Consider the following 6,278-nt stretch of genomic DNA (forward strand, 5'->3'; position numbering starts at 1 on the left):
TTAAAATCTTTTTAACTTACTTTCGAAAATTTCTTCCCCTCTTCTCACATCCTTCTACTTTTGGACTAACACTCCTCCACTATCAACAATTTGAACTCCATCTTTCTTGATAAGTTCGAATTCTTCTACCTCTTCCTTCTATTATTCTTTTCCTCTGACACCTCAAGGAATCTCTATACTGTGACATAGAGGATTCCATATTTTCTTGTTCTCTTCTCTTTCATATGAGCAGGAGCAAAGACAAAAGCATTCTTGTTGAGGCTGACCCTGAACCTGAAAGGACCTTGAAGCGAAAGCTAAGAGAAGCTAAAGCACTACTCTCTGTAGAGGACCTAACAGAAATCTTCAAAGAAGAAGAAACCATGGCAGCCGAAAACAACAACAATGCCAACAATGCAAGGAAGGTGCTGGGTGACTTTACTGCACCTACTCCCAACTTCTATGGGAGAAGCATCTCTATCATTGCCATTGGAGCAAACAACTTTGAGCTTAAGCCTCAATTAGTTTCTCTAATGCAACAGAATTGCAAGTTCCATGGACTTCCATTGGAAGATCCTCATCAGTTTTTAGCTGATTTCTTACAAATCTGTGACACTGTCAAGACCAATGGGGTTGACGCTGAGGTCTACAGACTTATGCTATTCCCTTTTGCTATAAGAGACAGAGCTAGGATATGGTTGGACTCACAACCTAAAGAAAGCCTGAACTCTTGAAAAAAGCTAGTCAATGCCTTCTTGGCAAAGTTCTTTCCACCTTAAAAATTGAGTAAGCTTAGAGTGGAAGTCCAAACCTTCAGACAGAAGGAAGGTGAATCCCTTTATGAAGCTTGGGAAAGATACAAACAATTGATCAGAAAGTGTCCTTCTGACATGCTTTCTGAATGGAGCATCATATGTATCTTCTATGATGGTCTGTCTGAACTGTCCAAGATGTCATTGGATAGCTCTGCTGGAGGATCTCTTCATCTGAAGAAGACGCCTGCAGAAGCTCAAGAACTAATTAAAATGGTTGCAAATAACCAATTCATGTACACTTCTGAAAGGAATCCTGTGAACAATGGGACGAATCAGAAGAAAGGAGTTCTTGAGATTGATACTCTGAATGCCATACTGGCTCAGAACAAAATATTGACTCAGCAAGTCAATATGATTTTTCAAAGTCTATCTGGAATGCAAGCTGCACCAGGCAGTACTAAGGATGCTTCATCTGAAGAAAAAGCTTATGATCCTGAGAACCCTTCAATGGAAGAGGTGAATTACATGGGAGAACCTTATGGAAACAACTATAATCCTTCATGGAGAAATCATCCAAATCTCTCATGGAAGGATCAACAGAGACCTTAACAAGGTTTCAACAATAATAATGGTGGAAGAAACAGGTTTAGCAATGGCAAGCCTTTTCCATCATCTTCTCAGCAACAGACATAGAATTCTAAGCAGAGCCACTCTGACTTAGCAACCATGGTCTCTGATCTAATCAAAACCACTCAAAATTTCATGACTGAAACAAGGTCCTCCATTAGAAACTTGGAGGCACAAGTGGGTCAGCTGAGTAAGAAAGTTACTGAACTCCCTCCTAGTACTCTTCCATGCAATACAGAAGAGAATCCAAAAGGAGAGTGCAAGGCCATCAACATGGCCAAACTTAGAGAGGAGAAATGGGCAGTGAACACCACTGAGGAAGACCTCAATGGGCGTCCACTGGCCTCCAATGAGTTCCCTAATGAGGAACCATGGGAATCTGAGGCTCACACTGAGACCATAGAGATTCCATTGGATTTACTTCTGCCATTCATGAGCTCTGATGAGTATTCTTCCTCTGAAGAGGACGAAGATGTCACTGAAGAGCAAGTTGCCAAGTACATTGGAGCAATCATGAAGATAAATGACAAGTTATTTGGTAATGAGACTTGGGAGGATGAACCCCCTTTGCTCACCAAAGAACTGGATGACTTGACTAGGCAGAGATTACCTCAAAAGAGGCAGGACCCTGACAAGTTCTTAATACCTTGTACCATAGGAACCATGACCTTCAAGAAGGCTCTGTGTGACCTAGGGTCAAGCATAAACCTTATGCCTCTCTCTGTAATGGAGAAGTGATGAGCGGATAATTTATACGCTTTTTGGCATTGTTTTTAGTATGTTTTTAGTATGTTTTAGTTAGTCTTTAGTATACTTTTATTAGTTTTTAGTTAAAATTCACTTTTCTGGACTTTACTATGAGTTTTTGTGTTTTTCTGTGATTTCAGGTATTTTCTGGCTGAAATTGAGGGACCTGAGCAAAAATCTGATTAAGAGACTGAAAAGGACTGCAGATGCTGTTGGATTCTGACCTCCCTGCACTCGAAGTGAATTATCTGGAGCTAAAGAAGCCCAATTGGCGCTCTCTCAACGGCGTTGGAAGGTAGACATCCTGGGCTTTCCAGCAATGTATAATAGTCCATACTTTGTCCAAGATTTGATGGCCCAAACTGGCGTTCCAAATCAGCTCAAGAATGCCCGGCGTTAAACGCCGGAATTGGCACAAGAATGGGAGTTAAACGCCCAAACTGGCACAAAAGCTGGCGTTTAACTCCAAGAAGAGTCTCTATACGAAAATGCTTCAATGCTCAGCCCAAGCACACACCAAGTGGGCCCGGATGTGGATTTTTATGTCATTTACTCATTTCTGTAAACCCTAGTTACTAGTTCTCTATAAGTAGGACCTTTTGCTATTGTATTTTCATCTTTAGAACTTTGAATCTTTTGATCACTTTTATGGGGCCGGCCTCATGGCCATGCCTAGACCTTGTTCTTATGTATTTTCAACGGTGGAGTTTCTACACACCATAGATTAAGGTGTGGAGCTCTGCTGTACCTCGAGTATTAATGCAATTAATATTGTTCTTCTATTCAATTCAGCTTGTTCTTGTTCTAAGATATTCATTTGCACCCAAGAACATGATGAATGTGATGATTATGTGACACTCATCATCATTCTCACTTATGAACGAGTTCCTGACAACCACTTCTGTTCTACTAGCAAACAAGGCTTGAATGTTTATCTCTTGTATCCCTTAATCGAAATCTTCGTGGTATAAGCTAGAATTGATAGCGGCATTCAAGAGAATCCGGAAGGTATAAACCTTGTCTGCGGTATTCTGAGTAGGATTCAAGGATTGAATGACTGTGACGAGCTTCAAACTCCTAAAGGCTGGGCGTTAGTGACAGATGCAAAAGAATCACTGGATTATATTCCAACCTGATTGAGAACCGACAGCTAATTAGCCGTGCCGTGACAGGGTGCGTTGAACATTTTCACTGAGAGGACGGGATTGTAGCCACTGACAACGGTGATGCCCAACATACAGCTTGCCATGGAAAGGGGTAAGAAGGATTGGATGAAGATAGTAGGAAAGCAAAGAGACAGAAGGGACAAAGCATCTCCATTCGCTTATCTGAAATTCTCACCAATGAATTACATAAGTATCTCTATCTTTATGCTTTATTCATATATCATTCATAACCATTTGAATCTGCCTGATTGAGATTTACAAGGTGACCATAGCTTGCTTCATACCAACAATCTCCGTGGGATCGACCCTTACTCGCGTAAGGTTTATTACTTGGACGACCCAGTGCACTTGCTGGTTAGTTGTGCGAAGTTGTGATAAAGAATTGAGATTTTAATTGAGCGTACCATGTTGATGGCACCATTGATGATCACAATTTCGTGCACCAAGTTTTTGGCGCCGTTGCCGGGGATTGTTGAGTTTGGACAACTGACGGATCATCTTGTTGCTTAGATTAGGTATTTTTCTTCAGAGTTCTTAAGAATGAATTCTAGTGTTTCAAGGTGATGTTCTTATCATCACCAAAGCTGATTGATTCTCATCAATTTAGCTCTTGAATGCAATGTCCTGCTGAAGCTTGGCTAGCCATGTCTAATTTCTTTAGACTGAAGCTTTAGACTAACATTGCATGATTCCTGGAATTCTCATTAAGAATTTTGATATCTTTATTTTCTTTTCCACTTAATTTTCGAAAAAACCAAAAAATTACAAAATCATAAAAACCGAAAATATTGTATGTTTCTTGTTGAGTCTAGAGTTTCATGTTAAGTTTGGTGTCAATTGCATGTTTCTATTCTTCTTGCATTCATTCATGTGTCTTAAGGATCTTCAAGTTATTCTTGATGATTTTCTTGCTCTGATCTTTAAATTCTCTTGACTTGAGTGTTTTGTTGTTTCTCATATGCATTCTCATTTTGTTAGTGTCAATGGTATACAAACTGCTAAGTTTGGTGTCTTGCATGCATTGTCATTTGATTTTAGTTGCATTTTGATTATTCCTCATTATTAAAAATCCAAAAATATTTTTAATTTGTGTCTTTTCAAGTCAATAGTACAGAGAATTGAAGATTCAGAACATACAGCAGAAGAATTACACAGAAAAAGCTGGGCATTCAAAACGCCCAGTGAAGAAGGCAAACTGGCGTTTAAACGCCAGCCAGGGTGCCTGGTTGGGCGTTTAATGCCCAAAAGGGTAGTGTTTTGGGCGTTAAACGCCAGAATGGATACCATTCTGGGCGTTTAACGCCAGGATGGCACAAGAGGGAAGATTCTGTTTTTAATTCAAATTTTTTCAGGTTTTCAAAATTTTTTCAAAATCAAATCTTTTCAATCAAATCTTTTTCAAAATCAATTTCTTTCCATTTTCAAAAATACTTGCTAATAATTAATGATTTGATTCAGCATTTCAAGTATGTTGCCTTTTCTGTTGAGAAAGGTTTAATGTTTGAATCATATCTTTTCTTGTTAGCCAAGTCATTAATTTTTAAAATCAAATCTTTTTAAATTGTTTTTCAAATCATATCTTCTCAATCATATCTTTTTAAAACTATATCTTTTCAATCATATATTTTTCTCACATCTTTTTCAAAATAGTTTTCAATCATATCTTGTTGATTTCTAATTTCAATATCTTTTTCAAAAATCACTTGATTTTTTTTTCCACTCTTAGTCTTCAAAAATCAATTGAAGTTTTTCAAATTTTTTTAAAATCTTTTACTTAATTTTCGAAAATTTCTTCCCCTCTTCTCACATCCTTCTATTTATGGACTAACACTATTCCTTAATGCACAATTCGAACTCCATCTTTCCTTGATAAGTTCGAATTTTCTACCTCTTCCTTCTATTTTTCTTTTCCTCTGACACCTCAAGGAATCTCTATATTGTGACATAGAGGATTCCATATTTTCTTGTTTTCTTCTCTTTCATATGAGCAGGAGCAAAGACAAAAGCATTCTTGTTGAGGCTGACCCTGAACTTGAAAGGACCTTGAAGCGAAAGCTAAGAGAAGCTAAGGCACAACTCTCTGTAGAGGACCTAACAGAAATCTTCAAGGAAGAAGAACCGATGGCAGCCGAAAACAACAACAATGCCAATAATGCAAGGAAGGTGCTGGGTGACTTTACTGCACCTACTCCCGACTTCTATGGGAGAAGCATCTCTATTCCTGCCATTGGAGCAAACAACTTTGAGCTTAAGCCTCAATTAGTTTCTCTAATGCAACAGAATTGCAAGTTCCATGGACTTCCATTGGAAGATCCTCATCAGTTTTTAGCTGAATTCTTGCAAATTTGTGACACTGTCAAGACCAATGGGGTTGACCCTGAGGTCTACAGACTTATGCTATTCCCTTTTGCTGTAAGAGACAGAGCTAGGATATGGTTGGACTCACAACCCAAAGAAAGCCTGAACTCTTGGGAAAAGCTAGTCAATGCCTTCTTGGCAAAGTTCTTTCCACCTCAAAAATTGAGTAAGCTTAGAGTGGAAGTCCAAACCTTCAGACAGAAGGAAGGTGAATCCCTCTATGAAGCTTGGGAAAGATACAAACAATTGATCAGAAAATGTCCTTCTGACATGCTTTCTGAATGGAGCATCATAGGTATCTTCTATGATGGTCTATCTGAACTGTCCAAGATGTCATTGGATAGCTCTGCTGGAGGATCTCTTCATCTGAGGAAGACGCCTACAGAAGCTCAAGAACTCATTGAAATGGTTGCAAATAACCAATTCATGTACACTTCTGAAAGGAATTCTGTGAACAATGGGACGAATCAGAAGAAAGAAGTTCTTGAGATTGATACCCTGAATGCTATATTGACTTAGAATAAAATATTGACTCAGCAAGTCAATATGATTTCTCAAAGTCTGTCTGGAATGCAAGCTGCACCAGGCAGTACTAAGGATGCTTCATCTGAAGAAGAAGCTTATGATCCTGAGAACCCTTCAATGG

At 38.8% G+C, this 6,278-nt stretch overlaps 2 non-coding genes across 2 annotated transcripts; both read right to left on the reverse strand.

The window, feature by feature from the left end:
* Positions 1-767: 767 nt before the first annotated feature.
* Positions 768-875, reverse strand: LOC112793108 (small nucleolar RNA R71). Its single transcript, XR_003197818.1, has one exon. It is a non-coding gene; the product is annotated as a small nucleolar RNA R71 (small nucleolar RNA).
* Positions 876-5,800: 4,925 nt separating this feature from the next.
* On the reverse strand, positions 5,801-5,908 carry LOC112793784 (small nucleolar RNA R71). Its single transcript, XR_003198479.1, has one exon. It is a non-coding gene; the product is annotated as a small nucleolar RNA R71 (small nucleolar RNA).
* Positions 5,909-6,278: the final 370 nt, after the last annotated feature.

Source organism: Arachis hypogaea, chromosome 3 (assembly GCF_003086295.3).
Source record: "Arachis hypogaea cultivar Tifrunner chromosome 3, arahy.Tifrunner.gnm2.J5K5, whole genome shotgun sequence".
In the NCBI taxonomy this organism is placed as follows: domain Eukaryota; kingdom Viridiplantae; phylum Streptophyta; class Magnoliopsida; order Fabales; family Fabaceae; genus Arachis; species Arachis hypogaea.